At 54.4% G+C, this 24,627-nt stretch overlaps 1 protein-coding gene across 3 annotated transcripts in view; it reads left to right on the top strand.

Annotated features, from left to right (window-relative positions):
- Nucleotides 1-24,627, top strand: part of RIPOR1 (RHO family interacting cell polarization regulator 1) — a 119,138-nt gene that overhangs the window by 10,908 nt on the left and 83,603 nt on the right. The window contains exon 1 of one of the 3 annotated variants that reach the window (XM_073307141.1): nt 15,249-15,326. The exons of the other annotated variants lie outside the window; for them this stretch is intronic. The gene's annotated coding sequence lies outside the window, so the exon portion shown is untranslated. Of the gene's footprint in view, nt 1-15,248; nt 15,327-24,627 lie in introns of those variants that run through there. 3 annotated transcript variants of the gene reach the window in all.

Raw genomic sequence — 24,627 nt, 5'->3', positions numbered from 1 at the left:
TCATTAGCACTACAAAAGTGATTTCCACCCCTTCTTGTCAACTGTTGAGAATAGCCCACTTCTAACTTAATTGAATTGGCTCGTTAGCACTGACCCCCCACACTTGGTAAGGCAGCTCCCATCTTTTCAATAAATGCTGTGTATTTATACCTCTCTACTGTATTTTCCACTCCATGCATCTGATGAAGTGGGTTTTAGCCCACGAAAGCTTATGCCCAAATAAATTTGTTTGTCTCTAAGGTGCCACAAGGACTCTTCGTTGTCTAAACTGAGTTGTGTCTCCATCATTCTTAACAGCCTCATTAAGTTCTCCAAAAATTGGCTTTGACAGTGACTGGCTTATAAGGCTTTTTGCACGTTGTTGCAGTCCAGAGGCATGGTGTTTTGCAGCCTTTTCATATAGGTTGTCAGTATTGGCTTAGCTGATCAGTCTGGCAAACCAAGTTCCTCCACTTTTACTATATAAATTCATGATATGCCCACATCTTGAATACTGCAGGCAGTTCTGGTCACTCCATCTCAAAAAAGATATATTGGAATCGGAAGAAGCACAGAGAAGGGCAACCAAAATGATGAGGGATGTGGAACGGCTTCCGTACGAGGAGAGATTAAAAAGACTGGGACTTTTCAGCTTGGAAAAGAAATTACTAAGAGGTGATATGCTAGAGGCTTATAAAATCTTGACTGGTGTGGAGAAAGTGAATCGGGAAGTGTTATTTACCCCTTCACATAACACAAGAAACAGGGGTCACCTAATTAAATTAATAGGCAGCAAGTTTAAAACAAACAAAAGGAAGTATTTCTTCACACAACACACAGTCACCCATGGAACGTTTTGCCAGGGATGTTGTGAAGGCCAAAATTATACCAGGGTTCAAAAAAGAACTAGGTAAGTTCATGGAGGTTAGGTCCATCAATGGCTATTAGTCAGGATGGGCAGGGATGCAACACCATGCTCTGAGTGTTCCTAGCATCTGTTTGCCAGAAGTTGGGAGTGGACAACGGGATGGATCACTCGATGATTCCCTGTTCTGTTCATTCCCTCTGAAGCTCCTGGAATAGTCACTATCGGAAGACAGAATACTGAGCTTGTCAGGGTTCCTTCCCCACTCTGAACTCTAGGGTGCAGATGTGGGGACCCGCATGAAAGCCCCCTGAGCTTATTTCTATCAGCTTAGATTAAAGCCGGGTACGCTGCCACCACCAAACATGTTAAACAAAGAACAGGGAAAGAACCCACTTGGAGACGTCTTCCCCCAAAATATCCCCCCAAGCCTTACACACCCCCTTTCCTGGGGAGGCTTGAGAATAATATCCGAACCGATTGGTTACAAAATGATCAAAGACCCAAACCCCTGGATCTTGGAACCATGGAAAAATCAGTCAGGTTCTTAAAAGAAGGATTTTATTTTAAAAAAAGGAAAGGTAAAAATCATCTCTGTAAAATCAGGATGGAAAATACTTTACAGGGTATCCAGATTCAAAACACAGAGGATCCCCCTCTGGGCAAACCTTAAAGTCACAGAAAATGGGAATAAAGCTCCCTCTTAAAACAGGGAAAATTCACATAAACCAAAAGATAAACTAATCCGCCTTGCTTGGCTCACCTCTACTGGTTGCAATATTGGAGACTTGGATTAGGATGGGTTGGAGAAGATGGATTTCTGTCTGGCCTCTCTCAGTCCCAAGGGAGAACAACCACGTAAACAAAGAATCATAGAATCATAGAATATCAGGGTTGGAAGGGACCTCAGGAGGTCATCTAGTCCAACCCCCTGCTCAAAAGCAGGACCAATCCCCAATTAAATCATCCCAGCCAGGGCTTTGTCAAGCCTGACCTTAAAAACTTCTAAGGAAGGAGATTCTACCACCTCCCTAGGTAACGCATTCCAGTGTTTCACCACCCTCCTAGTGAAAAAGTTTTTCCTAATATCCAACCTAAACCTCCCCCACTGCAACTTGAGACCATTACTCCTTGTCCTGTCCTCTTCTACCACTGAGAATAGTTTAGAACCATCCTCTCTGGAACCACCTCTCAGGTAGTTGAAAGCAGCTATCAAATCCCCCCTCATTCTTCTCTTCTGCAGACTAAACAATCCCAGTTCCCTCAGCCTCTCCTCATAAGTCATGTGTTCCAGACCCCTAATCATTTTTGTTGCCCTTCGCTGGACTCTTTCCAATTTATCCACATCCTTCTTGTAGCGTGGGGCCCAAAACTGGACACAGTACTCCAGATGAGGCCTCACCAATGTCGAATAGAGGGGGACGATCACATCCCTCGATCTGCTCGCTATGCCCCTACTTATACATCCCAAAATGCCATTGGCCTTCTTGGCAACAAGGGCACACTGCTGACTCATATCCAGCTTCTCGTCCACTGTCACCCCTAGGTCCTTTTCCGCAGAACTGCTGCCTAGCCATTCGGTCCCTAGTCTGTAGCTGTGCATTGGGTTCTTCCGTCCCAAGTGCAGGACCCTGCACTTATCCTTATTGAACCTCATCAGATTTCTTTTGGCCCAATCCTCCAATTTGTCTAGGTCCCTCTGTATCCTATCCCTGCCCTCCAGCGTATCCTCCCAGTTTAGTATCATCCGCAAATTTGCTGAGAGTGCAATCCACACCATCCTCCAGATCATTTATGAAGATATTGAACAAAACCGGCCCCAGGACCGACCCCGGGGCACTCCACTTGACACCGGCTGCCAACTAGACGTGGAGCCATTGATCACTACCCGTTGAGCCCGACAATCTAGCCAACTTTCTACCCACCTTATAGTGCATTCATCCAGCCCATACTTCTTTAACTTGCTGACAAGAATACTATGGGAGACCGTGTCAAAAGCTTTGCTAAAGTCAAGAAACAATACATCCACTGCTTTGCCTTCATCCACAGAACCAGTAATCTCATCATAGAAGGCGATTAGATTAGTCAGGCATGACCTTCCCTTGGTGAATCCATGCTGACTGTTCCTGATCACTTTCCTCTTGTGTAAGTGCTTCAGGATTGATTCTTTGAGGACCTGCTCCATGATTTTTCCGGGGACTGAAGTGAGGCTGACTGGCCTGTAGTTCCCTGGATCCTCCTTCTTCCCTTTTTTAAAGATTGGCACTACATTAGCCTTTTTCCAGTCATCTGGGACTTCCCCCGTTCGCCACGAGTTTTCAAAGATAATGGCCAATGGCTCTACAATCACAGCCGCCAATTCCTTTAGAGCACAACAAAAGCCTCCCCCCAAGATTTGAAAGTATCTTGTCCCCTTATTGGTCCTTTGGGTCAGGTGCCAGCCAGGTTAGCTGAGCTTCTTAACCGTTTACAGGTAACAGGAGGTTGCCTCTGGCCAGGAGGGATTTTATAGCACTGTATACAGAAAGGTGGTTACCCTTCCCTTTATATTTATGACAGAGCTAGATGGACCATTGGTCTGACCCAATATGGCCGTTCTTACATAAAAAAATAAGTATAATAATAAAAAAGTTTAGTACAGAAACTCCCCATATAGTGACCTTTTGAGACAGCGATGATGTGAGATAAGAACCTTGGCAAATAATGCATTTTAAAAATCTTGGCCTACTAGGAAACGTATGTTTATATATGTTTCCCGGTCACAAATCTAGCATTCTGGGGTGCAGTCACGACAGCATAGTCCAGTTCTCTGGCCAGCTCCAGAGATTTCCCTAGATGCCCCCCCCGGGGGGGTGTACACCTCCCCTGAATTTTCCCAACACCCTCCCCCCAGTTACGTGCAGTGCTGCCAATTTAGTCATTGGTTGAAAATTTGAATTGAAATGGAAACATTAATACACACTTTAAAAGCAGATAAAGTGTATGAGAAAATACTTGTACCTGAGAGAGCATGAAAAGTCTGAGCAAAGACTAGCTTCCTCATACAGCTGTTATTTTTGTCAATGGTGGCACATTTGTTTCGGCTATATTGGCCTACCTAATAATTTCAAATTATTATTTATAAGCAAGGTCTGAATGAGCTCTCCTCTGACAGCTAGTGATGAGCCAGGGGTGCCTGAAAAGGCTTCAGGACCAGATTGTATTTACACAAACTCACTTACTCTACCTAGGTATCCGGCAGACAGAGCTGTGCTGCCCAAGTGATCAATTTTGGCTGGTGTTGGGTTACAAATCACTTAAGTATTAAATGTGGGGTCATGAAATGTTGTTATCCTTATTGTATGAGAAAAGGGCAGCAGAACTGTACTTAGCCTGCCTGGATGAGGGGATCTCCCTCCGTGCTTAATTTGTGCTAGGGCTTGCCAGGGATGAGCCCTGGCACCTCTAAATAGATGGGTCAAGCCCAGGTCCAAAGCCCGTGGAAGGTTTAAGTGCCGCTTTGTAGATAAAGCAAACAGAAGCAGGAAGGAGGCGGGAGATGAAAGCACCTTCCCTAAGCTCTGCTAGTTAATTGAGTGCAAAAATACAAGTTTTCTGAACTGTTTTCTTGGGAAACCTCAGCATGGACTGTTGGCTCCAGCAAGTGGAATACCAGGTGCCAATGCATGGCTTGAGCCCTGTACGAAGGACACCTCTATCCATCTTCCCTGCAGGGGCGGAGCTCAAAGTGCAGCCTAACTGCTAGGGAAACTTGTCTGAGGAGAATGAGTTTCTTTGGCTGGCCACTGGCAGCCACTGGCCTGCTCAGTTGGGAGATGCTGGCCCAGAGCATGCCCCTCACCTGTCCCTTTAGTAGTAGTGTTCAGTCATTCGGTCTGCCCGTGTGAATTCTGGGAGGATGGGCCGAGGACACAAGGCTGCCCTCCAGCGAGGAAGGGCCACAGAGCCTAGAAAACCAGCTGATTCTGTGGGACAAGGAAGGCTCAGATGGGAACAGGAGTGGCAGGGGTGTCCAAGGTTTAAAATGAAGGAATCGGAGGGGCTCACTGGGCAGAGAACCCTGGATGCCCCTGCTGCTTGGCGAAAGAGGCCATGTAGTCTGTGGATGCTGCCCAGAGCACTCTGCCTGGATGCATGAGATATCCTGGGCATGGAAGTAGGCCTCCCAGTTGCATAGCATCTCCCCAGCGAGTGTCCTCATCTGGGGCTGGTGGGTAGCCATTTTGGCCAGTGCCCGGAGGAGATTGTTAAGGCATTCCCCTGACTTTGTATGGCCACGGACAGTGACTGTGGAGAGGACTAGGTGTGGGGGAAAGTTCAGCCAGAAGCTCAGTGGGAGGAGCTGGAAGAGGGGGCTGCATCCAGCTGGCCATGCCCCAGGGGCTGCTCCCCACGGAAGAGGCGTGTATCAGAGGTGTCTGTGAACTGCCCCAGACATGTGCCCGTGCTCACGGCTCTGTGCAGGAGCCACCAACTAATATCGCCGTGGGACCGGAGGTGAATCAGGGCTGTCCCACGAGGTGCCTCACTCTCCAGGGGTGGTAGCATGTTCCACTGCTTGGGGTCAGGGATGTGAGGGTGAGGCAATCCATGGTATAGAGCACCAAGAGATGGTCTCTAGGCACAGCTTGGAAAGAGGTGGGCTTCTCGGCAGGAGTGCTGGGGGCCTCACAGGACAGCAGCCCAGGGATGGTTTCTGGAGGGCCAGGGGATGTGGGTAGGAGCACGCTCTGGCAGGGCCCACTTGAGATATCCCAGAAGGGAGGGAGGCTGAGAGGAGCCAGGGAACAAATCTGCATTTCTCTGCCAATGTAGCTCAGCCTTGCCCTGCGGGCCCTTCACCTCAAAGGCCAGGAGGGCAATTGGACATGCATGATCCATTCTACGCGTAGCTTCTTCCCAGCCCAAGTATTTCCATGCTGCTTGTGCAGACCTCAGCAGCAATGCAAAGCTGCAGGATCAGCCCTGGGTGGAAAGCCTGGGAGGTCGACCTCCTGCTTGAGACCGTGTGGTCAGGGGCAATATTGCTTCCCTACCAGTGCAAGCGTTCTGAGCTGGGAGACATCCCTGGCGTGCGTGGAGAGCCAGGCTCCCCGGCTGTTTTGCTCCTTGGCCTTGTGCTGGGACTGGCCTAAGCCTGGGTGGGAGCAGTGGGTGCTGACTGCCAGGGATGCTTGCTGCCGAGAGATGCCAGAGCACAGAGCGGTCGCTAATTCACTGGCACTGCTGCCCCGGGCTGGAGATGAACTGGCCACCTGGTGTCAAAGCCCCTGGTTTGTCACCAGCTCCATGACCCACCCAAGTCCCTTTCACTGGCCCCACTTGGGGCGGAGCAGCCAAAGGCCGGGGAGAGAGGGGGCCTAAGCCACTAGCTGCTATTGTGTGGCTGGACTGCTTCTGGATTCCAGCCAGTCAGCGCCTGGCCTCTCGGGGGGTCTTTATGCTGAAACCCCTGCCGACCCGACCCAATGTGTGCCCCTGTGCTAGCCAGCCTGTTCTTGGAGGAGGGTAAATTACCTACCGTCTCGGGGGGTTTCCCCCAGGAGGGAGGAGGGCGGAATGTGTCATGGGGTAGGGCAGGTGAGGTCTGCGCTAGCCTGCTGGAGAGCCCTGCTGGGCAGTGCCCGGGATGCCAAAAGCCATTCGCCTCCCACGGTCAGGGGCTCTCTGGCCCATGTGTTTCCCCTGTTGTCGGGTGATGAGCCTGGCCCAGCTGGCGCGGTCGGAGCTGAGAGGAGCTGTGGCTGGGGCAGCCTTCGCCTGTCGCTCGCCCGTTCCTTGCTAGCGGTGTCTGCCTGGCAAGTCCTCCCCAGCCGCTCCTGTCAGCTCTCCGCTGCACACTGAGCTCGCAGCCTCCGCCAACCTGCAGCTGGACAGTTTGGCTGGGGTGGGGGGGAAGAGACGTGAGCTCTGGAGTTCCCAGAAAGCCTCTCTTTGCTGTTGATGAATGGACTTCTCTGCACCCAAAGCCTTCTTCCCTCACTCTCCAAGGCCCTGCAGCTCAAGGTCTGTCCATCCATCTGGGAAGGGCTGGACCAGGCTCCATTCCCCCCTGTTTCTTGAGGGAGTCCCCTGCCTGCCTCCACTCACTGAAGAGAAAGGGTCTGAGGCTCAGCCCCAGCTCCACCACTGGGATCTCGTATCATTGTGGGAGGGGAGGCCAATGGATCTGCCCGACAGGCCAGTCGGCATGGAGAGCTGTGCAGCTGAGTTGAGCTACTGTCCCTTACCAGTGGAGATGCTCGGCTCCAGGAAGATCTTGGCTTTTCATGTCCAGCTATTTGAAGCCATTGGGCGTCCCATTCCGTAGGCAGCCGCCCCTGCTCTGAGTCCCAGCGCAGCCAGAGTTATCGGAGTCCCAGCAACAAGGCCGGCTCCTATACTTTTATTTGTAGGTAGCAGTTTTTACTCTCCTAACCAAATGCACCATTGCAGGAGCCTTAGCGCAGATGCATGCTGCTGGCCGAAGGCCCGCGGGGACCTGTCTGCACTGCACTGGTCACCGCAGCACAAGCAAACAGAGCAGACTGTGTCGCTCGCACATGCACAGAAATGACTGGGCGCGAAGACGTGGGTCCGTCAGCCAGATTCCACCCCACTGACTGCAAAGTAGCCACTCCCGATCTTACCCCACTGCTCAGAGACCGGAGCCTGGCCCTTGAGCTCAAGCTCCTGGGGCCAAATTTCTCTCTGGTGTCGCTCCATGGGCGCCTGTGGAGTGACACTGGGGAGGAATGTGACCACTCCTGTTTATTATTGCAGTATAAAGTTACCCTTTAAAGCTTAGCCAGCTCTGTCGGCGCTGCATAGCATCCTAGAACATTGATCGGTCCCAGGGCCTGCGATATGCCAGCGAGCTATTGTGCTGGCTCTCAGCAGACACGCTCCCAGCTGACAGGCCTGTGTCCTCCTGGGGGTGCGCCAAAGAGTTTCTCTTTGTTTTCTGTTCCCCCATCAGAAGGCTCAAATCAAACATCTTTCTTGGCAGAGGACCTGGATCAGCGGAGTCTCTCCAGGCCTCAGTCCTGGACTCAGATAGGGGCAGAAACAAACAATTAAAAGATAGGGTTGGAGGGGAGTGGGCAGAGTGACCTGGCTGCTTCTTCTGGATCTCAGTAGGGGTCACTGTCTCCTTTATTCCCCCAGGAGAACAGGCCAGGGACTTTGACCTCTACAGAGTCCAGCCGGGGAATGTTTCAAGGTAACAAACTGCTGTCAGAGAGGGAGCACAGCACCCACTCCGCATGGCTGGGGGAGGCACTATGAGCAATGGAGAACCAATAGCAAAGAAGCACTCCAAGAGACTGTCCTCGGAAGCCATTCTAGGTGGGCACAAGGATCCAGGTGACCTGATAAGCCGATGGGGTTTCTGTAGATGGGGTCTGACTTACTGGTTTCATTAGCTCATACATATCAGCTGTGAAAGGCTGGCACCAGATTTCTGTGCCAGCAGCTGGCATCTCAGCCACTTCTCCTTAACATGTGGCTTGCAGGAATATTCTTTGCTGGCTTGGACTTTCATCCCTGCCAATCAAATCCAGGAGACCTATCTGATGCATTTGGTGTGGCTGGAGTGTCTTCCATTAATCTGAGTGGGAATCTCCATGCTAGCCTTCAATTTACAGTCTGCTGGAGAGCCCTGCAGCCATCGGCAATCTTGGGGACTTTAGAACCTTAGATGAACTGGTCTACAGCTTCCTAGGCCAGGCCTGCTCCCTCTGATCAAAGAGGAATATGCTATTCAAGGACAGGAAGAGCCCCGGATGCCCTGCCTACAGAGCTGGATAATCTGGATTCTTGCTTCTCTTTGGTTAGAGCCTTGTTAAAAGGGATTGGAAGCAGAGAAAGCTTCCTGACTGGGAAAAAGGGCAGCTCCAGCTCTGAACCCCGTGTGCTTCTGCCAACATTTCTGGGAAAGATGGAAAAGGAACGAGATCAGGTTGTCACTTTGCATCTGTAACTATTATAATTGCCCCACAGCAGGAAGAGTCTTCTGGGAGGAAGAAGCTGCCTGGCTTGTGTGGCTGCACGTGCCTTCCCCCTAAACACTGGCTGTATCGCAAGGCAGCGATACAGGAGAAGCGTGTGACTCATCCTGCCACATGCCCCAGCAGGAGGGAATGATAATTATCCGCACACCCGCAGCATGGGCTCCTGAAAGCTGCAGCACGTGATGGGGGTGGGGCGGAGCCCTCCTTCTCTGGAGACGGACAGACTGCGTGCTTGTGCTGGAGGCGTGCGAGTGGTGCACACCTTGTCTGGCACTGCTGCACGCCTGCAATTGGTGCTTTTCCCTGAAAGTCACTGGAGAGTCACATTGTGGGATTAACAGCGGGACCAGTGCAGTGGGGCTCCTGACTTGTGACCATGTGGCCTCAGGCACATCACTTCACTTCCTGCCCATATTGGCCTTGCTGTCAAGTGGCCTGTCTGCCAAGGCTCAATCAGTTCCTGCTTGTAGGCGCGTGGCATGACTTGGTTGGGTGGAATTAACACACATTCTCCAGGGATAGCTCAGTGGTTTGAGCATTGGCCTGCTAAACCCAGGGTTTAATCCTTAAGGGGGCCATTTAGGGATCTGGGGCAAAAATTGGGGATTGGCCCTGCTTTGAGCAGGGGATGACCTCTTGAGGTCCCTTCTAACTCTGATATTCTATGATTCTATGAATTGTAAGGACACTGCATGGAATAGGGCTGCCACATAGCTGGGCTCCTGGGGGTTTAGGGGCCCTCGGGGGCTCATGACCATGGACCCTAGTGAGTTCAGCACAGGGTCTGTCTTAAGAGTGATCAGGGCAGGACCCCAGTCTGTGAACCAGAGTCAGAACGGGACCTTGGCAGGGTGAGTGGAGGGAATGAGGCCGCGGCTGCAGCTGCCCTGGGCCCAGTGAGTAATAGCAGGGAGCCGTTTCCTTCAACCTTGAGTTCTCCTTTCTTTGTTTTATCACCCGCCCTTCCCCTGCCTGCTGTCTGGGGGCAGCAGCCAACCATGGCCAGCAGGCAGGGTGGGGTAGGCAGATGCCAGGGTGGAAATATTACATGGCAGTGGCAGAGCTAGGAGTGGAAAGTTGGCTGGGCCCCAACTTATGATGGATAAGCAATGCCCAAGGGTCTAATGTGACATCAAATAATTGATATTGCATGTTATGTATTATTGCATCATGTATTTGAATGCCAGGGTCAGGAGTGTAACAGCGTAGCTGGGTGCAGAAAAGGGACCTGTGTGCAGGGAGCTGGGGGCGGGGAGAGGAGCGATCCCTGAAGCCCCATGGGCAGGCACGATTTGAGCTAGGTCAGGGGCAGGCAGTCAGCCAGGAGAAGTTTAGAGCGCTGGGCAGAGGCCATGGTGTTCCGCACATCGGCCAAGAGCCACCCGCTCTTCCTTATCCACAGCCATTCGGACATTGGCTCTGCCCGAGGCTCTGATTTGGGCCCACCCATGGCTACGCCCCTGTGGTCCAGACTAGCCCTTTCCCCTGTGGGTGTTAACCCTCTTGGGAGTGGGAGGCTTTGGGACTCCCACCTGGCCTCTGATGCATCAACCAATCCTGCTTCCTGGGGCAAAGTTTAACCCCTTCAGTACCTGGTAGCTCAACTATTCTCCTAATGAGGGGCTATCCAGAAATCCATAGGAGAGGCCTTGGCCATGCTGCTATGCCAGAGAGTAATGGGCTTGCCATCCAATGGCTCAGTCCTGAGCACTCACAGGGGCTCTTCATGCAGAATTGCTCCCGGCACACACAGGCATGAAGGGTGCCGACAGCTGCCCAGAGCTTCTTCGGACACAAGATCTGGCTCTGAGCAAGCAAAGCCACTGTCCTTCCCATGGCCTGCAGGCCCTTGTGGATTCCCATGGAAAGAATCCAACAGGGGTTGCACCCTAGCTCTGAATTGGTGCTAAGGGCATTGTGCCAGGGAGAGAGGGCTACGTCTGGAGCGGGGCGGGGGGGGAGCTAGAGAGATTGGTGATCGCTGCACACCAAGGACCAGTCTTCAGGGGGGAGCCCTGGAAACGAGACACAGCAATGTGCTCCAGGTGAATATTTGCGCCCCATCGCTTAGCTCTGAAGGAGCCATATCCAGCACATTAGAGAGACATTAGAGATCTGTGTGAGTGGCACAGATGCTGTCTGGCTTTTGGTCCTGCTTGGAGCATCATGTTGGCACAGTGTTTGCTTCTGTGATCCCGGTGGGGCCAGTGTGGTTCTTTCCCAGATAGTGAGTGAGTGTGAATCTGACTATCATGCCCATTCTGCTCGGAAGCTGCTGAGCTTGGTCCTAGATCCTCATAGCTCTATTAATGTCAGTGGGAGGTAGACGCCTACATGTTTCTGCGGATCTTGGCCTTAGTCCCTACTCAGCCACCTACCACCTTTGGGACGATCCTTAAACCCGATAGTGGGCATGTCTGGGAGCTGGTGGGGCAGTGCGTGGGCGGAGGGTGGCTGGGGCTCAGCCTCTCAGCAGGCAGGCTAATGAAATCATCATTTTGTCCATTTCCTGAGAATGGGCCAGGGCGCTGATCACCCTCTTCCCAGCTCATTTTCCAACGTCTCCCTTCTGCTGTGAGGCGCAGGGTCCCAATGCACTGCCTCTCTCCTTATGCAACGGAGCCAGCTGCAACCCTATGGGACTAACCCGGGGCCCTGTATGGTGCGCCGCACCGTAGCATAGTGACCAAGAGAGGAAGATCCAGTGGGTGAGGTAATATCATTCTGTTGGAAAGAGAGACGGGCTTCAAGCCCCACAGAGCTTTTCATCCACTGCGGCTACATTGCATGCAAGAGAGGAGGCAGCAGCCAGCACAGCAGCCCTTGAGGCAGGAAGGACTGGGAGGGAGATCACTGGTGCAGCACCATCCAGGCTGAAGGGAGGACGCTGAGTTGAGGCAGTTTAAGACCCTTTAAAACAGCAAGATTAAGGTCTGCTTGCACAGCCATTGCAAACCTCCCAGCACTTTCTGCCCAAATAGGGGTTTGCCTCAGGGCCCCTGGGCAAGTCCCTCTTCCTCTCCCTCTGCTGTGTTGTGTGCAGTGTCTTTCTGCCCCAGAGGTGCTGCATTTCAGTGCTGATGTATGCAGACGGCTTGCAAAGTGCTTAGGGATGCAAGGTGCTGTCAGTGGTTTGAGTATTGGCCTGCTAAACCCAGGATCGTGAGTTCAATCCTTGAGGGGGCCATTTAGGGATCTGGGGCAAAAATTGGGGATTGGTCCTGCTCTGAGCAGGGGATCGGACTAGATGACCTCCTGAGGTCCCTTCCAACCCTGATATTCTATGATTCTATGTTTGTATTGGAAGCAATGCTGCACTGAAGCCTCCATTGCAGAACTTGTCCCTTCCCACTCAGGAGCCCTCGTGTTGGTCGGAGAACATGCACTTTGTTGTTACTGTATCTAGCTCCTGTTCTGATCAGCAAAAATCACTGCAGGCAAGCAGCATTCACAGCGACCTGACGAGTTCCACTGTAGGGACATTGCTACAAATCCCAGGGCTCTGGGAGAGCAGGTGCTCTGGGTTTGTTCAGTTCCTGACAGTAAGGCAGCAATGAAGGAAGGGGTGGGGCATGGCGCACTGCACTTACACCTGATGGCATTTCGGGGATAGGATTTCTGGGCAGGGGAGACTGAGACCTGGTCTACACTACAGAGTTAGGTCAATGTAAGGTAACTTTTGTTCCTGCCCATGTAAGTCACCCACTACACCAAGGTCAAAACTCCACCTTCGCGAGAGGCGTAATGCTCAGGTCGGTGTAGTTAGGGCAGCACGGTGTCTGCAGACACTGCATTACCTACAGTGCCTGTTGGCTGCTCCCAGGGCTGACAGCCAGAGCTGTGAGTCCCATGCATGGGGGGCAGCTCGGGCTGTCAGCCCCAGGGCTGGGGGCTCCAGCTGTCAGTGCCTACCCAGTTAAATTGGTGGAAGCACTCCTGGTGAGGACACGCACCACCGACAGATGGGGTGTCGTGTGGACATGAACCACCACAGTAATGCCTGCGGTTGCTGTACATTGATTTAATGTAGGTTGGTTCAGTGTAGACTTGCCCCGAGTGATTCCCAGTTTCCATTCTGCTTCACAAACCAGCAGCCCCGTCCATCGCCGCTCCTCCCCCACTGCTCCTCTCTGGCTGTGGAACGCACCGCTCTCTGTCCCTTAGCCGGGGCGAGTTTCTGACGGGCCTTGGGCTAGAACCCACTCACCCAGGGCTGCCTGGCCAGGTGAGAAGACCCCCAGAGGGTGGGGGAGCTGGGTGTTCTGTCCAGGGAAGTTAAGCCCAGCGTCTGACACAGGGAGCTATTCGTAGAAGGCGTGGCTTCCACTGGAAGGGGTGTGGGAGCACTGATTTCAATGCACTCTGAATGATTTCTCTCTCCAGTGTGCCCAGCTGCTTCGTAAGGTCTCATCCCTGGCCCTGCCCACCTCTTCAGTCTGAGCTGCGTTAGCTCTGCCATGCAACCAGTCTTCCTGGCAAGGCGGGGGCATCTTCTCTTGCCTGCGCTGCCCACTGCGTGCATGTACTTGGCCCGGAGCATCGACGGACATGAGTCGATGGGTCAGACGCACATGTCTTTCCGTCCTCGCTATAGTGACATCTCCTGTCAATCAAAATGAAATATTGCAATTCCTCCTGCTGATGGGTGCTGGCCTTTCAGGCTGTATGGGGGTGGGGAGCCGGCAGGGCGATGGAACGTGGAAATCAGACAGCAGTAGATGTAATAACAACAAAGTGAACCGTTTGAGGCCAGTTCTATAAATAGCGGCTGGAGCAGAGATGAGGTATACTTATCCCTCATAAGGGGAAACCTCCATAACTCACTCTTGGCTCTGGCCCTTGCCGGTCACAGGTTTGCAGGCCTGGCTGGGGTGGGAGTGGGGTTGGACTGGCTGCACTGTGGTAGTTTGGGTCTCAGATACACCAGCTATATTCAGATCAGATCCCAGATCCCACTTAGACCCTAGGAAAGACAGAGGTAGGGCGTCCACTCACTCCATTACCCACCCCCGAGTCCAGGCCCATGTTGGCACTGGAATGGCTGCTTTCCTTTGCGGTGAGGCCTGCCCTGCGCTGGGGGCGGGGGGTTTTAGCACTGGTATGCCTGCCCCCAGGTTATGCAGTGATAAGGGAGGGCAAGTCAACCCCCCAGGCCCTTGGGCATAGGCCAGTTTAACTGCAGTAATGGGGCAGATGGGTTTGATACAGTGGTAACTTGAACTCATTGGGTGCCACGTTACCGAAGGTCTTGTGCAGGGGGTGAGGAGCTGACCTCTGCCCGCTGGACACACCGTGTCCCTGAGCATCCTGTGCAGGCGTCAGGGTCTGAGTGAGCCCCGCCCCACGGACGTGCTACAGCCCCACGGATCCTGTGAAGGAATCGGGCCCTGGCCCCCGCCCCACGGACGTGCCGCAGCCCCACGGATCCTGTGAAGGAATCGGGCCCTGGCCCCCGCCCCACGGACGTGCCGCAGCCCCACGGATCCTGTGAAGGAATCGGGCCCTGGCCCCCGCCCCACGGACGTGCCGCAGCCCCACGGATCCTGTGAAGGAATCGGGCCCTGGCCCCCGCCCCACGGACACGCCGCGGCCCCACGGATCCTGTGAAGGAATCGGGCCCTGGCCCCCGCCCCACGGACGTGCCGCAGCCCCACGGATCCTGTGAAGGAATCGGGCCCTGGCCCCCGCCCCACGGACGTGCCGCAGCCCCACGGATCCTGTGAAGGAATCGGGCCCTGGCCCCCGCCCCACGGACGTGCCACAGCCCCATGGATCCTGTGAAGGAATCGGGCCCTGGCCCCTGCCCCACGGACGTGCCGCAGCCCCATGGATCCTGTGAAGGAATTGGGCCCTGGCCCCCGCCCCACGGACGTGCTGCAGCCCCACGGATCTTGTGAAGGAATCGGGCCCTGGCCTCTGCCCCACGGACGTGCCACAGCCCCACGGATCCTGTGAAGGAATCGGGCCCTGGCCCCCGCCCCACGGACACGCCGCGGCCCCACGGATCCTGTGAAGGAATCGGGCCCTGGCCCCCGCCCCACGGACGTGCCACAGCCCCATGGATCCTGTGAAGGAATCGGGCCCTGGCCCCCGCCCCACGGACACGCCGCGGCCCCACGGATCCTGTGAAGGAATCGGGCCCTGGCCCCCGCCCCACGGACACGCCGCGGCCCCACGGATCCTGTGAAGGAATCGGGCCCTGGCCCCCGCCCCACGGACACGCCGCGGCCCAGGGGGGCCTGGCCTGGGGTCGCTGCGCCCCAGCGGGCGGGGCAGGAAGATCAGAGCCCCCCGGACAGGGTGGGGGGCTGCGCGGGGGGCCGAGCGCAGCTCCGGCCCGCGGCCCGCTGAAGCCCGGGCCCGGCGTGGGCCGGGCCGGGGGCGGGAGTCGCTGCCGCGGGCCCCGCCCAGGGGCTGGAGGAGGCGGTGGCTGCGGGCCGCGCTGCTCGGGCCTGGCCGCCGGGCGGGGAGCGAGCGGCTGCTGCAGCCATGTAAGTGCCGGGCCGGGCTTGCGGGGGTCCCGGGCCGGGCCTGGGGGGAGCGGCCGGGCTCGCTGGCGGCGCTGGGCACTGCTCCCGCGGCCGCTGCCCAGTCCCCTCTCCACCCTCCCCGCACCCCTCTGTGGGGGGGCCCACGGGGACCCTCCCCCCTCATCCTTCTATGGGGGGCCCACGGGGACCCTCATCCTTCTATGGGGGGGCGCACGGGGGGACCCTCCCCCCTCATCCTTCTATGGGGGGGCCCACGGGGACCCTCCCCCCTCATCCTTCTATGGGGGGGCCCACGGGGACCCTCATCCTTCTATGGGGGGGCGCACGGGGGGACCCTCCCCCCTCATCCTTCTATGGGGGGGCGCACGGGGGGACCCTCCCCACTCATCCTTCTATGGGGGGGCGCACGGGGACCCTCATCCTTCTATGGGGGGGCGCACGGGGGGACCCTCCCCCCTCATCCTTCTATGGGGGGGCGCACGGGGGGACCCTCCCCCCTCATCCTTCTATGGGGGGGCCCACGGGGACCCTCATCCTTCTATGGGGGGGCACACCCCTGCATGGAGGGGGGCACTCGGGCCCGGGGGACACTGGGCCATGGTCATTTTCCCTGTCGTTGCCGAGTAATTGTAACCTCCTTTGGAAAGGAGTGATCAGGCTCCAGCTCCCAGGGAGCGCTCTGGGTGCCAATTGGCTTTGATTTCCTCGCTGCCTGCGGGACTCTGTGTCCAGCGAGTTGCATTATTTGGGTAATAACCAGTGTGGGTTTCAGAGGCTGGTGCTGGACGAGTTTCCTCAGCTTGGTAGGCTGTAATTTACAGATGAAAGGTTTCGGCTCCTTGCAGCTTGCCTGCCCGCCTCCCCACCCTCCCTGGCTTGCTTTTGATGCTGGGCCTGTTTAATCCTTTGCTGGTAGCTAAGGCATGGCACAGAAGAGTCCAGCCAGAGAGGAAAGTATGCAGCGGATAGGTTTGGTTTGACAGTAAAGCTATTGCAGTGATGGGATGTTTCTGAAATTCAGGGCTGTGACCTCGAGTTCTCTGTGCTTGTGTGTGCCAGCAAGATCAGCTGAGGGGTTCCTCATTCTTAAATTACCAAGAAGCATTTTCATGGCCCTTGAGAGCTGAAAGCAGCTACTGTGAGAACCCTCTTGAAAGGGGACCTGCACAGAGAAAGTAATTAGGCCTGTGCTGCTTTCCCCCATTTTATGATAACTACAGAGAGCTCAAAAGGGGCTTCTGGTGTTTGCCAAACTAAATGCTTTAGTGTGTGTGTTAGAGAGTGAGTGAGTTATCGCGGGGGACATGGAAGCAAAAATGGATGGGAACCTGGGAGGCAGTGACCATGAGATGGTCGAGTTCAGGATCCTGACACAGGGAAGAAAGGAGAGCAGCACAATAAGGACCCTGGACTTCAAAAAAGCAGACTTTGACTCCCTCAGGGAACTGATGGGCAGGATCACCTGGGAGAATAACATGAGGGGGAAAGGAGTCCAGGAGAGCTGGCTGTATATTAAAGAATCCTTATTGAGGTTCAAGGAACAAACCATCCTGATGTGTCGAAAGAATAGTAAATATGGCAGGCCACCAGCTTGGCTTCATAGTGAAATCCTTGCTGATCTTAAACACAAAAAAGAATCTGACAAGAAGTGCAAGATTGGACAAATGACCAGGGAAGAGTATAAAAATATTGCGCAGGAGTGAAATCAGGAAGGCCAAATCCTACTTGGAGTTGCAGCTAGCAAGAGATGGTAAGAATAACAAGAAGGGTTTCTTCAGGTATTAGCAACAAGAAGAAAGTCAAGGAAAGTGTGGGCCCCTTACTGAATGAGGGAGGCAACCTAGTGACAGAGGATGTGGAAAAAGCTAATGTACTCAATGCTTTTTTTGCCTCTGTCTTCACAAACAAGGTCAGCTCCCAGACTACTGCACTGGGCAGCACAGCATGGGGAGGAGGTGACCAGCCCTCTGTGAAGAAAGAAGTGGTTTGGGACTGTTTAGAAAAGCTGGACGGGCACAAGTCCGTGGGGCTGGATGCGCTGTGTCTGAGAGTGCTAAAGGAGTTGGCGGATGTGATTGCAGAGCCATTGGCCATTATCTCTGAAAACTCATGGCGATTGGGCAAGGTCCCAGATGACTGGAAAAAGGCTAATGTAGTGGCCATCTTTAAAAAAGGGAAGGAGGAGGATCCTGGGAACTACAGGCCAGTCAGCCTCACCTCAGTCCCTGGAAAAATCATGGAGCATGTCCTCAAGGAATCAATTCTGAAGCACTTGGAGGAGAGGGAAGTGATCAGGAATAGTCAGATGGATTCACCAAGGGCAAGTCATGCCTGACTAATCTAATTGCCTTCTATGACGAGATAACTGGCTCTGTGGATGAGGAGAAAGTAGTGGACGTGTTACTCCTTGACTTTAGCAAAGCTTTCGATACGGTCTCCCACAGTATTCTTGCCAGCAAGTTAAAGAAGTATGGGCTGGATGAATGGACTATAAGGTGGATAGATCGTCGGGCTCAATGGGTAGTGATCAATGGCTCCAAGTCTAGTTGGCAGCTGGTATCAAACGGTGTGCCCCAAGGGTCGGTCCTGGGGCCAGTTTTGTCCAATATCTTCATTAATGATCTGGAGGACAGCATGGATTGCACCCTCAGCAAATTTGTAGATGACACTAAACTGGGAGGAGTGGAAGATATGCTGGAGGGTAGGGATAGGATACAGAGGGACCTAGAGAAATTAGAGGATTGGGCCAAAAGAAATCTGATGAGGTTGAACAAGGAACAGTGCAGAGTCCTGCACTTAGGACGGAAAAATCCCGTGCATCGCTACAGACTAGGGACCGAGTGGCTAGGCAGCAGTTCAGCAGCAAAGGACCTAGGGGTTACGGTGGACGAGAAGCTGGATATGAGTCAACAGTGTGCCCTTCTTGCCAAGAAGGCCAATGGCATTTTGGGGTGTATAAGTAGGGGTATTGCCAGCAGATCGAGGGAGGTGATCGTTCCTCTCTATTCGACATTGGTGAGGCCTCCTCTGGAGTACTGTGTCCAGTTTTGGGCCCCACGCTACAAGAAGGATGTGGAAAAATTGGAAAGAGTCCAGTGGAGGGCAACAAAAAAATACGAGGGGACTGGAACACATGAGTTATGAGGAGAGGCTGAGGGAACTGGGATTGTTTAGTCTGCAGAAGAGAAGAATGAGGGGGGTTTGATAGCTGCTTTCAACTACCTGAAAGGGGGTTCCAAAGAGGATGTCTCTAGACTGTTCTCAGTGGTAGCAGATGATAGAACAAGGAGTAATGGTCTCAAGTTGCAGTGGGGGAGGTCTAGATTGGATATTAGAAAACTCTTTTTCACTGGGAGGGTGGTGAAGCACTGGAATGCGTTACCTAGGGTGGTGGTGGAATCTCCTTCCTTAGAAGTTTTTAAGGTGAGGCTTGACAAAGCTCTGGCTGGGATGATTTAATTGGGGATCGGTCCTCCTTTGAGCAGGGGGTTGGACTAGATGACCTCCTGAGGTCCCTTCCAACCCTGAAATTCTTTGACTCTGTGGTTGACTGGAGAGCTGGGTGGTTTAGGACATCAGGGTGTCCATGGAAGGAGAATCCAATTAAGTGAGATGGAAAGTGATCTTTATTCCGCCTCTTTGAAAACCTGTGACCCAAGCTCTCCTTGCTAAGGAGTCAGCATCCCAGCCCCTTTGTTAAAGGGTTACCTGAACTCCCAGGCCACATTTGAGTTTTCCAGTGAAAAAGGAAAGACCAGCCTTGCTTGACACTCTGATATTTATAAGGACAAAAATCAAGATGCGAGAACCTGCCAGACAAAAATCAAAGTGTGTATGTGTGTGTGTATATAAATGTATGGGGGTTTACCTTTGCAGCTCACTTTTAAGTGTATCCCCAAGTTAAGGGCTCCAGCTGTACTGTGATGCAGGTAGGCGCAGGATCTGGGCCTTCGCCTCCCATTTGGGGCTAGGTTTGGAGGCCGGTGGGTGAGTCTTCCTTAAACTAGATGGCACTTGCCCAGGCCAGACAAGATAACACACTGGGTTCTCTTTTCCTTCCTTCCTTCCCCTTGGTTGTATTAATAGAAGCTTTGTAAGTTATGAGGGGAATTTGGTGATGCAGGCTGTGTGTTTCTGGGCAGCCTCTGAACCGATTAGTGATCGCTTTGAAGGCCTTTTGCTTTTGTGTTTTCTGGCATCTATGTCCTTGGCGGGCATTACTTCTCATTGACGCGCAGGAGGGCACTTGCAGAGGGCATCCAACGTGCGGGCTCTGGCTATTAAAGCTTGAAGGCCCAAAGAGTTTTCACCCATTTGCCATTTAGGGCCTGCCTCATCTACTCTTCCCCCCCACCCTGTGTTGGAAGTGGCTGCGTGCTCTGGGTGGAAGGCCGGGCAGCCGCCCCCAGGCTGCAGTGCTGCAGCCGGCCCTGTAACCAGTCACAGAATCGCAGCAATCAGAGAGAGGTCGGGTTGGGAGGAACCTCAAGAGCTCACCTCACCCCATGCCAAGGCAGGCCCAGGTGTGGGGAGCTGACGGGTGCAGGAATCGGAACCTTTGAACGCTGCCTGTCTCCTCGGTGGGGGCCGGAGTGCTGGGCGTCAGGCTGGAGGGGCTGGTTTGCTTTGAAGCGTCACAGGGGGCAGCTTTGGCTGCCCTTGCCCAAGCCCTCCAGGAGAAAGCCAATGCTGCCTCTGACAGCTGGCTTAGCTGGCCGTGTCCTCAGAGGGCAGGGACAGGAAAGTGCCATTGGGTCTAGCTGGCTGTTCCCCGGGAGGCAGGGCAAGAACAGTCCCTGCAGGGTATTGTCTCGGGCCAGTGCAGGGTGTGTGTCTCCATTCCTAATCCTTCCCCTCTCCCCCTGACTGGGAGGCTGATTCCCCAGCTCCAGGCTGGGGGGCCATTGTCAGACCTTGACTCAGCCTGATCCATGTTTCTCTCAGCCGAAGAGAGGAGAGTGCAGGACAGAGTGTAACCTAACCCATCCAGGCAACTGCAGCATGCCAGAGCCGGTGGCGGGGAGTGCCCGAATTCCCCTTCGCCCCTGGAATACTCAGCTTCTAGTGGAGCAGCTGGCAAGCCTGTCTCCCTGGATTTGGTGCCTGTCGCTGCTGGTCCTGGAGAGGGGCCTTCCGCGGGACCTCTGAGGACAAAGTCCCCTGAGCGGCACTGGGTGCTCTCAGCAAGTTGCAGGTTCTGGGAAGGGGAAACCTGGCACTGCAGACTGTCTTGTGGAGAGGAGCCAGCTTCTGCAGTTCTGTGTCTCTGCCCAGGGCTCCCAAGTGTGGGAACGAGCAGCCAAGCCCTGGGCTTCAGCATGCTTTGGGGTAGCTGGGTTCACCCTCTGCCCTACCTTGTTGGGAACTTTCACAAACTCTGTCGTTCCATGACTTGTCCCCAGGCACATAACTTCCTTCTGGGGTCTCTCTGGCTGCTGGGTGATCCCGCTTTGGGCCTCTGCCATCCAGAAGGGACAGGAGGTGATTAGAGCCACTTCCTGTTGCTCTGCAGCTTGCTTGTGTGTTTGTCCTTTTGCATTTTCCTAATCCACTTAAGAGCATTTTTGCTGCTTGAATTATAAATACTGCTGCAAAGAGCACTTTCCCACACGCTCCTGGGCTTGGGGGAAACAGACTCAGGTGCCCAGCAAGCTGAGCAGTGCTTACTCCATGGCACAGTAGTATGGGTCACCTGGGGAAGAAATGGATCTGCATGCCAGTGGGGTTTGATGAACGTGTGGGCTGCAAGCCGCTCGCCTCCCCAGGGGATCCCTGCATGGCAGCGCTTGCAGGATGTGGAGTGGAGGGTTTGTGGCTACTCGGATCATTCTGTGCTTGCTCTCCTCTCATAAAGGGGTCACAGGACTATGCATCCTTGCGTCTTCTCGGGGGCCCGTCTAGCTTTTGGGTCCAGGTGCTGGGATAAGGATTGAGCCTACAGGATGGTATGAACTACTGAACCACTGTGCTGCTCAGGTTTGGCGCGGTTAGCCCTGTCTTGTCAATGGTCCCCAGGAGCCATTGTGGGCTGGGCTGTCTGAATGTAGCCAGTATCCGGGAGCAGTGAGGACAAGGCAAAGGGGTTCTCGCAGCGTTAAGCATGGATGCTTTCAGTCCACCCAGTGCAGCAGCCTGACGCCAGCTTCCTGGGTCCACTGACCTGTCTTGTGGGGGGAGCATAGGTGTGGGCCCGCAGCTGTGCATGCCCCACAGCATGGCTCTCTGCTATCCAGCATCTGGCATGCAGCGGCACCCCCCGCGCGGCAGAGTTAAATAGATTAGGGGGTGGGGGAGCAAGAGGCAGCCGAAGACGGCCTTGCCTTCAAAGGCTTTGACTCCCCCGGGCCGCGCAGTGCACTGGTCACCCTCTTGCTGATGAACTCTGTTCCTCAGCTCTGTGTCTGACAGCGCCTTAGGGCTGCAGGAATCCCGTTAGTCATGAATACTTTTGGAGTGATTGCTCCGAGTTGCACATGAGACATTTCCTGCTGTGCTGGGAGGAGAGCCGGTCTGATACGGAGAGCTCGCTCTGCCCTTGGGGGCTTGCATGCGGACAGCTGAGGCACTGACTGGAAAATGCCCCAAATTCCTGGCCCTCACGGCCTCAGACATGCTTTCTGTGATGGGAGAAGAGGAAGAAGGCTGGAGGAAGAGCAGAGTATGGGCTTCCTAGAATAACCCACAGGTTACCACTGCACTTCTTCCGCCCCCCCAAAATGGCCCACCTCTCACGTTTGTGGCAGGGACAGCTTTGTTCTGTGTCTGTACGGTGGCTAGCACAGGGGTGGGCAAACATAGAGAATCATAGAATATCAGGGTTGGAAGGGACCCCTGAAGGTCATCTAGTCCAACCCCCTGCTCGAAGCAGGACCAATTCCCAGTTAAATCATCCCAGCCAGGGCTTTGTCAAGCCTGACCTTAAAAACCTCTAAGGAAGGAGATTCTACCACCTCCCTAGGTAACGCATTCCAGTGTTTCACCACCCTCTTAGTGAAAAAGTTTTTCCTAATATCCAATCTAAACCTCCCCCACTGCAACTTGAGACCATTACTCCTCGTTCTGTCATCTGCTACCATTGAGAACAGTCTAGAGCCATCCTCTTTGGAACCCCCTTTCAGGTAGTTGAAAGCAGCTATCCAATCCCCCCTCATTCTTCTCTTCTGCAGGCTAAACAATCCCAGCTCCCTCAGCCTCTCCTCATAACTCATGTGTTCTAGACCCCTAATCATTTTTGTTGCCCTTCGCTGGACTCTCTCCTATTTATCCACATCCTTCTTGTAGTGTGGGGCCCAAAACTGGACACAGTACTCCAGATGAGGCCTCACCAATGTTGAATAGAGGGGAACGATCACGTCCCTCGATCTGCTCGCTATGCCCCTACTTATACATCCCAAAATGCCATTGGCCTTCTTGGCAACAAGGGCACACTGCTGACTCATATCCAGCTTCTCGTCGACTGTAACCCCTAGGTCCTTTTACGCAGAACTGCTGCCTAGCCATTCGGTCCCTAGTCTGTAGCGGTGCATTGTATTCTTCCATTCTAAGTGCAGGACCCTGCACTTATCCTTATTGAACCTCATCAGATTTCTTTCGGCCCAATCCTCCAATTTGTCTAGGTCCTTCTGTATCCTATCCCTGCTCTCCAGTGTATCTACCACTCCTCTTAGTTTAATATCATCCGCAAATTTGCTGAGAGTGCAATCCACACCATCCTCCAGATCATTTATGAAGATGTTGAACAAAACCGGCCCCAGGACCGACCCTTGGGGCACTCCACTTGATACCGGCTGCCAACTAGACACGGAGCCATTGATCACTACCCGTTGAGCCCGACAATCTAGCCAGCTTTCTACCCACCTTATAGTGCATTCATCCAGCCCATACTTCCTTAACTTGCTGACAAGAATACTGTGGGAGACCGTGTCAAAAGCTTTGCTAAAGTCAAGAAACAATACATCCACTGCTTTCCCTTCATCCACAGAACCAGTAATCTCATCATAAAAGGCGATTAGATTAGTCAGGCATGACCTTCCCTTGGTGAATCCATGCTGGCTGTTCCTGATCACCTTCCTCTCATGCAAGTGCTTCAGGATTGATTCTTTGAGGACCTGCTCCATGAGCTTACATTTTGGCCTGAGGGCCACATCTGGGTATGGAAATTGTATGGTGGGCCATGAATGTTCACAAAATTGGGGGTTGGGGTGAGGGCTCTGACTGGGGGTGCAGGCTCTGGGATGGGGCCAGAAATTAGGAGTTATGTGTATGGGAGGGGGCTCCAGGCTGGTGTAGGGAGTTGGGTTGTGGGAGGGGGTCAGGACTCCAGCTGGAGGTGTGTGCTCTAGGGTGGGGTCAGGGATGCGGGGTTTGGGGTGCAGGAGGGGGTTGGGAGTGGAGCAGAGGAGTTTGGAGTATGGGAGGGGGCTCTGCGATGGGGGTGTGGGTTCCAAGGTGGGGCCAGAAATGAGGGTTTCAGGGTGTGGGAGGGGACTCTGGGCTGATGTTGGGGTGCAGGGGGTGATGGTAAGGGCTCTGGCTGGGGCGTGGGCTCTAGGGTGGGGCTGGGGATGAAGAGTTTGGGGTGCAGGAGGGTGCTCCGGGCTGGGACTGAGAGGTTCAGAGGGTGGGAGGGGGATCAGAGCTTGGGCAGGGTTTGGGGCTTGGGAGGCGATGAACGGTGAAGGGTGGTGCTTACCTCAAAGCAGTTCCTGGAAGCAGCAGCATGTTCCCCCCCCCCCCCCCCGACTCCTACTTGGAGGTGCGGCGCCGGCCAGGCAGCTCTGCGTGCTGCCCCGTCTGCAGGCGCCGCCCCTGCAGCTCCCATTGGCTGCGGTTCCTGGCCAATGGGAGCTGCAGAGCCAGGACTTGGGGCAGGGGCAGCGTGAGGAGCCCCCTGGCTGCGCCTATGTGTAGAAACCGGTGGAGGGACATGCTACTGCTTCCGGGAGCCACACAGAGCCACGGCATGCGCGGAGTGGGGCAAACCCCCATCCCTGCTCCCTGGCTGGAGCACCGGAGTGGGACAAGCCCCCGACCCTGCTCCCCGGTAGAAGCTCAAGGGCCAGATTAAAAAGTCTGATGAGCCGGACACAGGCTATAGTTTGCCCACCCCTGGCCTAGCCCAAAGGGGTCTGGGACTGGGGCTCCTTGGTGCTACCGCAGTACACAGCCTGCTCTGTAGCCTGAATCCAATTTTCCTGTGTTTTCAATTTTCTGGCTCCATCCAGTTCAGCCCCTGCCTGCCCCGGATTCCCGTTGCAGAGCAGTCGCCTGGGCGTGTTCTGCCCACAGGGGGGTTAGTGCC

The sequence above is a fragment of the Lepidochelys kempii genome, chromosome 12 (assembly GCF_965140265.1).
Source record: "Lepidochelys kempii isolate rLepKem1 chromosome 12, rLepKem1.hap2, whole genome shotgun sequence".
NCBI classification, from domain to species: Eukaryota; Metazoa; Chordata; order Testudines; family Cheloniidae; genus Lepidochelys; species Lepidochelys kempii.
Note: the sequence above shows the minus strand (reverse complement) of the source record. Positions and strands in the feature narration are given on the sequence as shown.